Here is a 10,413-nt window from a genome sequence, read left to right as displayed (position 1 = left end):
AGGATTGAAGATTGAGGATTGGGGACTGAGTGTTGAGGGTTGAGTGATGAGAATTGATGTTTGTGGATAGAAATTTGAAGATTGCAGATTGAGTATTGCGTACTGAAAGCTGTGAGTTGATAATATTCTATAGAGGATTGAAGATTGACATCTGATTGCTCAGGTCTGAGGTCTGAAGATTGAGAATTCAGGATTGACGATTCAGGATTGAGGTTTGATTACTAAGGATTGAGGATTGTGGATTGAGGCATGAGGATTGAGTATCGAGGATTGAAGATTGAGGATTGAGGATTGAGGATGAGGGCTGAGGATTGGCGATTGAGGTTTGAGGACTGAGGATTGAGGATTGAGGACTGAGGACTGAGGATTGAGGATTGAGAATTGAGGATTGAGGATTGAGGATTGAAGATTTAGGATTGGGTATTGAGGACTGTAGAATGAGGATTGAGGATTGAGGATTGAGGATTGAGGATTGAGTATAGAGGATTGAAGATTGAGGATTGAGGATTGAAGATTGAGGATTGAGGACTGAGGATTGAGGATTGAGGATTGAATATTGAGTATTGAGGATTGAAGATTGAGGACTGAGGATTGAGGATTGAGGGTTGAGGATTGAGGACGAGGACTGACGGTTGAGTATTGAGGTTTGAGGTTTGAGGATTGAGAATTTAGGATTGATGATTAAGGATGAGGGCTGAGGGTTGAGGATTGAGATTTGAGGACTGAGGACTGAGGATTGAGGATTGAGTATTGAGGATTGAGGATTGAGGGTTGAAGATTGAAGATTGGGTATTGAGGATTGTAGAATGAGGTTTGAGGATTGAGGATTGAGGATTGAGGATTGAGGATTGAAGATTGAGTATTGAGGATTGAAGATTGAGGATTGAGGATTGAGGATTGAGGATTGAGGATTGAAGATTGAGGATTGGGGATTGAGGATTGACGATTGAGGATTGAGTATTGAGGAGTGAGAATTGAGGATTGAGGATTGAAGATTGAGGATTGAGGATTGAGGACTGAGTATTGATGATTGAAGATTGAGGATTGAAGAACGAGGACTGAGGATTGAGGATTGAGGGTGAGGATTGAAGATTCAGTATTGAGGATTGATGATTGGCGATCGAGGATTGAGAATTGAGGATTGAGCATTGAGGATTGAGGACTGAAGAATGAGTATTGAGGATTGAAGGTTGAGGATTGTGGATTGAGGATTGAGGATTGAGGATTGAATATTGAGGATTGGGGACTGAGTGTCGAGGGTTGAGTGATGAGGATTGATGTTTGTGGATAGAGATTTGAAGATTGCAGATTGAGTATTGAGTATTGAAAACTGTGAATTGATGACATTCTATTGAGGATTGAGGTTTGACAACTGATTGTTGAGGACTGAGGGCTGAAGATTGAGGATTCAGTATTGAGGATTCAGGATTGATGTTTGAGGACAGAGGATTGAGGATTGAGGATTGAGGATTGAGGATTGAGGATTGAGGATTGAAGATTGAGGATTGGGTGCTGAGGATTGAACATTGAAGATTGATGATTGAGGATTGAGAGTTGAGGATTGAGGATGGAAGGCTGAATATTGATGAATAAAGATTGAGGATTGAGGATTGAGGGTTGTGGATTGAGGACGAGGACTGAGGGTTGAGTATTGATGCCTGAGGTCAGAGGATTGAGGATTGAGGATTGCGAACACAGGATTGAAGTTTGAGGATTGAAGATTGAGGATTGGGTATTGAGGATTGAAGATTGAGGATTGAGGATTGAGTATTGAGGATTAAGGATTGAGGAATGAAGATTGAGGATTGGGTATTGAGGATTGTAGACTGACGATTGAGGATTGAGGATTGAGGATTGAGGATTGAGGATTGAAGATTGAGTATTGAGTATTGAAAACTGTGAATTGATGATATTCTATTGAGGATTGTTGATTGACATCTGATTGTTCAGGTCTGAGGTCTGAAGATTGAGGATTCAGGATTGAGGATTCAGGATTGAGGTTTGATGACTGAGGATTGAGGATTCAGGATTGAGGATTGAATATACAGTATTGAGGATCGAAGATTGAGAGTTGAGGATTGAGGATTGAACATTGAGGAATGAGTGCTGAGGGTTGAGTGGTGAAAATTCATGTTTGTGGATACAGGTTGGAAGATTGCAGATTGAGTATTGAGTTTTGAATGCTGTGAATTGAGGATATTCTATTGAGGATTGAGGAATGACAACTGATTGTTGAGGGCTGAGGGCTGAAGGTTGAGGAATCAGGATTGAGGATTCAGAATTGAGGTTTGAGGACTGTGGACTGAGGATTGGGTATTGAGGATTGAACATTGAGGATTGAGCGTTGTGGATTCAGGATTGAGGATTGACGATTGAGGATTGAGGAATGAGGATGAGGGCTGAGGGTTGGGGACTGAGGTTTGAGGTCTGAGGACTGAGGATTGAGGATTGAGAGTTGAGGATTAAAGGATTGAAGATTGAAGACTGAGGATTGGGTATTGAGGATTGAAGCCTGACGATTGAGGATTGAGGAGAGAGGATTGAGGATTGAGGATGGAGGATTGAAGATTGAGGATTGAGGATTGAAGATTGAGAATTGTGGACTGAATATTGAGGATTGAGGATTGAGGATTGAGGATTGAGAATGAGGGCTGAGGGTTGAGGGTTGAGGTTTGAGTATTGAATCCTGAGAATTCAGGATATTCTATTGAGTATTGAGAATTGAGGATTGATAGTTGAGTGTTGAGGATTGAGGTTTGAGTATTGAGGTTTGAGGATTGAGGATTGAAGATTGAATATTGATGATTGAAGGTTGAGGATCGAGGGTTGAGGGTTGTGTATTGAGGACGAGGACTGAGGGTTGAGTATTGATGTTTGTGGTTTGAGGATTGAGGATTGAGGATTGAGAATTGAGGATTGAGAATTGAGGATTGAGGATTGAGGATTGGAGATACAGGATTGGGTGTTGAGGATTGGAGAATGAGGATTGAGGATTGAGAATTGGGGACAGGGGATTGAAGATTGAGTATTGAGGATTGAAGATTGAGCATTGAGGTCTGTGGATTGAGGATTGAGGATTGAGAATTGAGGATTGAGGATTGAGGATTGAAGATTGAGGATTGGGTATTGAGGATTGAAGAATGAGGATTGAGGATTGAGGATTGAGGATTGAGGATTGGAGATTGAGTATTGAGGATTGAAGATTGAGGATTGAGGTCTGTGGATTGAGGATTGAGGATTGAGAATTGAGGATTGAGGATTGAGGATTGAAGATTGAGTATTGGGTATTGAGGATTGGGTATTGAGGATTGAAGAATGAGGATTGAGGATTGAGGATTGAGGATTGAGGATTGGAGATTGAGGATTGGGAATTGAGGATTGAAGATTGAGGATTGAGGATTGAGTATTGCGGATTGAGGATTGAAGACTGAGTATTGAGGATTGAAGATTGAGGATTGAGGATTGAGTGTTGAGTACTAAGGACGAGGACTGACGGTTGAGGATTGAGGTTTGAGGATTGAGGATAGAGGATTGAGGACTGAGGATTGAGGATTGAGGATAGAGCATTACGGATTGAAGATTGAGGACTGGGGTTGAGGATTGAAGGCTGAGGATTAAGCATTGAGGATTGGGGATTGAGTATCTAGGATTGGAGATTGATTATTGAGGATTGAAGATTGAGGATTGAGGATTGAAGATTGAGGATTGAGAATGAGGGCTGAGGGTTGAGGGTTGAGGTTTGAGGTTTGAGGACTGAGGATTGAGGATTGAGTATTGAGGATTGAGGATTGAGGATTGAGGATTGAGGATTGAAGATTGAGGATTGGGTATTGCGGATTGAACATTGAGGATTGAGGATTGAGGATTGAGTGTTGAGTATTGAGGACGAGGACTGAGGGTTGAGGATTGAGGTTTGAGGAACGAGGATTGCGGATTGAGGATTGAGGACTGAGGATTGACGATTGAGTATTGAAGATTGAGGATTGATTACTGAGGTTTGAGAATTGAGGATTGAGGATTGAGGATTGAGGATTGAGGATTGAAGATTGAGGATTGAGGATTGAGGATTGACGATTGAATATTGAGTATTGAGGATTGAAGATTGAGGATTGAGGATTGAGTGTTGAGTATTGAGGACGAGGACTGACGGTTGAGGATTGAGGATTGAATATTGAGTATTGAGGATTGAAGGTTGAGGACTGAGGATTGAGGATTGAGGGTTGAGCATTGAGGACGAGGACTGACGGTTGAGTATTGAGGTTTGAGGTTTGAGGATTGATAATTTAGGATTGATGATTAAGGATGAGGGCTGAGGGTTGAGGATTGAGATTTGAGGACTGAGGACTGAGGATTGAGGATTGAGTATTGAGGATTGAGGATTGAGGATTGAAGATTGAAGATTGGGTATTGAGGATTGTAGAACGATGTTTGAGGATTGAGGATTGAGGATTGAAGATTGAGTATTGAGGATTGAAGAATGACGATTGAGGATTGAGGATTGAGGATGAGGGCTGAGGGTTGAGGATTGAGGTTTGAGGATTGAGAGTTGAGGATTGAGGGTTGAAGATTGAAGATTGAGGATTGGGTATTGAGGATTGAAGAATGAGGATTGACGAATGACGATTGAGGATTGAGGATTGAAGATTGAGGATTGAGGATTGAGGATTGGGGATTGAGGATTGAGGATTGAGGTTTGAGGATTGAGAGTTGAGGATTGAGTGTTGAAGATTGAAGATTGAGGATTGGGTATTGAGGATTGAAGAATGAGGATTGACGAATGACGATTGAGGATTGAGGACTGAAGATTGGGGATTGAGGATTGAGGATTGGGGATTGAGGATTGAGGATTGAAGATTGAGGATTGGGGATTGAGGATCGACGATTGAGGATTGAGGATTGAGGATTGAGTATTGAGGTTTGCAGATTGAGTATTGCCGATTGAAGATTGAGGTTTGAGGATTGAGGATTGAGGATTGAGCATTGAGGATTGCGGATTGAGGATTGAGGATTGAAGATTGAGTATTGACGATGGAAGATTGAGGATTGGGGACTGAGTGTCGAGGGTTGAGTGATGAGAATTGATGCTTGTGGATAGAGTTGAAGATTGCAGATTGAGTATTGAGTATTGAAAACTGTGAATTGATGACATTCTATTGTGGATTGAGGTTTGACAACTGATTGTTGAGGACTGAGTGCTGAAGATTGAGGATTCAGTATTGAGGATTCAGGATTGAGGTTTGAGGACAGAGGATTGAGGATTGAGGATTGAGGATTGAGGATTGAGGATTGAGGATTGAAGATTGAGGATTGGGTGTTGAGGATTGAACATTGAGGATTGAGGATTGAGGATTGAGGGTTGAGGATTGAGGATGGAAGGTTGAATATTGATGAATGAAGATTGAGGATTGAGGATTGAGGTTTGTGGATTGAGGACGAGGTCTGAGGGTTGAATATTGACGTTTGAGGTCTGAGGATTGAGGATTGAGGATTGAGGATTGAGAATTGAGTATTGAGTATTGAGGATTGAAGATTGAGGATAGGGTATTGAGGATTGAAGAATGAGGTTTGAGGGCTGAGGATTGAGGATTGAGGATTGAGGATTGAAGATACAGTATTGAGGATCGAAGATTGAGAGTTGAGGATTGAGGATTGAACATTGTGGAATGAGTGCTGAGGGTTGAGTGGTGAAAATTGATGTTTGTGGATACAGGTTGGAAGATTGCAGATTGAGTATTGAGTTTTGAATGCTGTGAATTGAGGATATTCTATTGAGGATTGAGGAATGACAACTGATTGTTGAGGACTGAGGGCTGAAGATTGAGGAATCAGGATTGAGGATTCAGAATTGAGCTTTGAGGACTGAGGACTGAGGATTGAAGATTGAGGTTTGAGGATTGAGGATTGAAGACTGAGGATTGGGTATTGAGGATTGAACATTGAGGATTGAGCGTTGAGGATTGAGGATTGAGGATTGACGATTGAGGATTGAGGAATGAGGATGAGGGCTGAGGGTTGGGGATTGAGGTTTGAGGTCTGAGGACTGAGGATTGAGGATTGAGAGTTGAGGATTAAAGGATTGAAGATTGAAGACTGAGGATTGGGTATTGAGGATTGAAGCCTGACGATTGAGGATTGAGGATAGAGGATTGAGGATTGAGGATGGAGGATTGAAGATTGAGAATTGAGGTTTGAAGATTGAGAATTGTGGATTGAATATTGAGGATTGAGGATTGAGGATTGAGGATTGAGAATGAGGGCTGAGGGTTGAGGGTTGATGTTTGAGTATTGAATCCTGAGAATTCAGGATATTCTATTGGGTATAGAGAATTGAGGATTGATAGTTGAGTGTTGAGGATTGAGGTTTGAGTATTGAGGATTGAGGATAGAGGATTGAAGATTGAATATTGATGATTGAAGGTTGAGGATCGAGGGTTGAGGGTTGTGTATTGAGGACGAGGACTGAGGGTTGAGTATTGATGTTTGTGGTCTGAGGATTGAGGATTGAGGATTGAGAATTGAGGATTGAGGATTGAGGATTGAAGATTGAGTATTGAGGATTGAACATTGAGGATTGAGGTCTGTGGATTGAGGATTGAGGATTGAGAATTGAGGATTGAGGATTGAGGATTGAAGATTGAGGATTGGCTATTGAGGATTGGGTATTGAGGATTGGGTATTGAGGATTGAAGTATGAGGATTGAGGATTGAGGATTGAGGATTGAGGATTGGAGATTGAGTATTGAGGATTGCAGATTGAGGGTTGAGGATTGAGGATTGAGGATTGAGCATTGAGGATTGAGGATTGAGGATTGAGGGTTGAGGATTGAAGATTGAGTATTGAGGATTGAAGATTGAGGATTGAGGATTGAAGATTGAGGATTGATGATTGAAGATTGAGGATTGGGGATAGAGGATTGACGATTGAGGATTGAGTATTGAGGAGTGAGAATTGAGGATTGAGGATTGAGGATTGAAGATTGAGGATTGAGGATTGAAGACTGAGTATTGATGATTGAAGATTGAGGATTGAGGATTGAGGATTGAGGATTGAGGATTGAGAATGGAGGATTGAAGGTTGAGTATTGAGGATTGACGATTGAGGATTGAGGGTTGAGGATTGAGGGTTGTGGGTTGAGTGTTGAGGTTTGAGTATTGAATCCTGAGAATTCAGGATATTCTAATGAGTATTGAGAATTGAGGGCTGATGGTTGAGTATTGAAGATTGAGTATTGAGGATTGAGGGTTGAGGATTGAAGATTGAATATTGATGATTGAAATTGATGATCGAGGATTGAGTGTTGTGGATTGAGGACGAGGACTGAGGGTTGAGTATTGACGTTTGAGGTCTGAGGATAGAAGAATGAGGATTGAGGATTGAGTATAGAGGATTGAAGATTGAGGATTGAGGATTGAGGATTGAGGATTGAGGATTGAGGACTGAGGAGTGAGGATTGAAGATTGAGGATTGAGGATTGAGGATTGAGGACTGAGGATTGAGGATTGGGTATTGAGGACTGTAGAATGAGGATTGAGGATTGAGGATTGAGGATTGAGGATTGAGGATTGAGGATTGAGGATTGAGTATAGAGGATTGAAGATTGAGGATTGAGGATTGAGGATTGAGGATTGAGGATTGAGGACTGAGGAGTGAGGATTGAAGATTGAGGATTGAGGACTGAGGATTGAGGATTGAGGATTGAATATTGAGTATTGAGGATTGAAGATTGAGGACTGAGGATTGAGGATTGTGGGTTGAGGATTGAGGACGAGGACTGACGGTTGAGGATCGAGGTTTGAGGTTTGAGGATTGAGAATTTAGGATTGAGGATTGAGGATGAGGGCTGAGGGTTGAGGATTGAGGTTTGAGGACTGAGGACTGAGGATTGAGGATTGAGTATTGAGGATTGAGGATTGAGGATTGAAGATTGAGGATTGAGGATTGAGGATTGAGAATTGAGGATTGATTATTGAAGATTGAGTATTGAAGATTGAAGATTGGGGATTGAGGATTGAGGATTGAGAATTGAAGATGAGGGCTGAGGGTTGAGGATTGAAGTTTGAGGACTGAGGACTGAGGATTGGGGATTGAGATTTGATGATTGAGGAATGAGGATTGAAGACTGAGGATTGGGTATTGAGTATTGAAGAATGAGGATTGAGGATTGAGGACTGAGGATTGAGGATTGAAGATTGAGGATTGAGGACTGAGGATTGAGGATTGAGGATTGAATATTGAGTATTGAGGATTGAAGATTGAGGACTGAGGATTGAGGATTGAGGGTTGAGGATTGAGGACGAGGACTGACGGTTGAGTATTGAGGTTTGAGGTTTGAGGATTGAGAATTTAGGATTGAGGATTGAGGATGAGGGCTGAGGGTTGAGGATTGAGGTTTGAGGACTGAGGACTGAGGATTGAGGATTGAGTACTGAGGATTGAGGATTGAGGATTGAAGATTGAGGATTGGGTATTGAGGATTGTAGAATGAGGTATGAGGATTGAGGATTGAGGATTGAGGATCGAAGATTGAGTATTGAGGATTGAAGAATGACGATTGAGGATTGAGGATTGAGTATTCAGGATTGAGGATTGAGTATTGAGGATTGACGATTGAGGATTGAGGGTTGAGGATTGAGGGTTGAGGGTTGAGTATTGAGGATTGAGGATTGAGGATTGAACATTGAGGATTGGGGACTGAGTGTCGAGGGTTGAGTGATGAGAATTGATGTTTGTGGATAGAGTTGAAGATTGCAGATTGAGTATTGAGTATTGAAAACTGTGAATTGATGACGTTCTATTGAGGATTGAGGTTTGACAACTGATTGTTTAGGACTGAGGGCTGAAGATTGAGGATTCAGTATTGAGGATTCAGGATTGAGGTTTGAGGACAGAGGATTGAGGATTGAGGATTGAGGATTGAGGACTGAGGATTGATGATTGAAGATTGAGGATTGGGTGTTGAGGATTGAACATTGAGGATTGAGGATTGAGGATTGAGGGTTGAGGATTGAGGATGGAAGGTTGAATATTGATGAATGAAGATTGAGGATTGAGGATTGAGGTTTGTGGATTGAGGACGAGGACTGAGGGTTGAATATTGACGTTTGAGGTCTGAGGATTGAGGATTGAGGATTGAGGATTGAGAATTGAGGATTGAGTATTGAGGATTGAAGATTGAGGATAGGGTATTGAGGATTGAAGAATGAGGTTTGAGGACTGAGGATTGAGGATTGAGGATTGAGGATTGAAGATACAGTATTGAGGATCGAAGATTGAGAGTTGAGGATTGAGGATTGAATATTGAGGAATGAGTGCTGAGGGTTGAGTGGTGAAAATTGATGTTTGTGGATACAGGTTGGAAGATTGCAGATTGAGTATTGAGTTTTGAATGCTGTGAATTGAGGATATTCTATTGAGGATTGAGGAATGACAACTGATTGTTGAGGACTGAGGGCTGAAGGTTGAGGAATCAGGATTGAGGATTCAGAATTGCGTTTGAGGACTGAGGACTGAGGATTGAAGATTGAGGTTTGAGGATTGAGGATTGAACATTGAGGATTGAGCGTTGAGGATTGAGGATTGAGGATTGACGATTGAGGATTGAGGAATGAGGATGAGGGCTGAGGGTTGGGGATTGAGGTTTGAGGTCTGAGGACTGAGGATTGAGGATTGAGAGTTGAGGATTAAAGGATTGAAGATTGAAGACTGAGGATTGGGTATTGAGGATTGAAGCCTGACGATTGAGGATTGAGGATAGAGGATTGAGGATTGAGGATTGAGGATGGAGGATTGAAGATTGAGGATTGAGGATTGAGGATTGAGAATTGTGGATTGAATATTGAGGATTGAGGATTGAGGATTGAGGATTGAGAATGAGGGCTGAGGGTTGAGGGTTGAGGTTTGAGTATTGAATCCTGAGAATTCAGGATATTCGATTGAGTATTGAGAATTGAGGATTGATAGTTGAGTGTTGAGGATTGAGGTTTGAGTGTTGAGGATTGAGGATTGAGGATTGAAGATTGAATATTGATGATTGAAGGTTGAGGATCGAGGGTTGAGGGTTGTGTATTGAGGACGAGGACTGAGGGTTGAGTATTGATGTTTGTGGTCTGAGGGTTGAGGATTGAGGATTGAGAATTGAGGATTGAGGATTGAGGATTGAAGATTGAGGATTGGGTGTTGAGGATTGGAGAATGAGGATTGAGGATTGAGGATTGGGGATAGAGGATTGAAGATTGAGTATTGAGGATTGAAGATTGAGGATTGAGGTCTGTGGATTGAGGATTGAGGATTGAGAATTGAGGATTGAGGATTGAGGATTGAAGATTGAGTATTGGGTATTGAGGATTGGGTATTGAGGATTGAAGAATGAGGATTGAGGATTGAGGATTGAGGATTGAGGATTGGAGATTGAG

The sequence above is a fragment of the Calliopsis andreniformis genome, unplaced genomic scaffold (genome assembly GCF_051401765.1).
Source record: "Calliopsis andreniformis isolate RMS-2024a unplaced genomic scaffold, iyCalAndr_principal scaffold0123, whole genome shotgun sequence".
Classification (NCBI taxonomy): Eukaryota; Metazoa; Arthropoda; class Insecta; order Hymenoptera; family Andrenidae; genus Calliopsis; species Calliopsis andreniformis.
The sequence above is the reverse complement of the archived record's forward strand: the minus strand, read 5'-3'. Positions refer to the sequence as shown.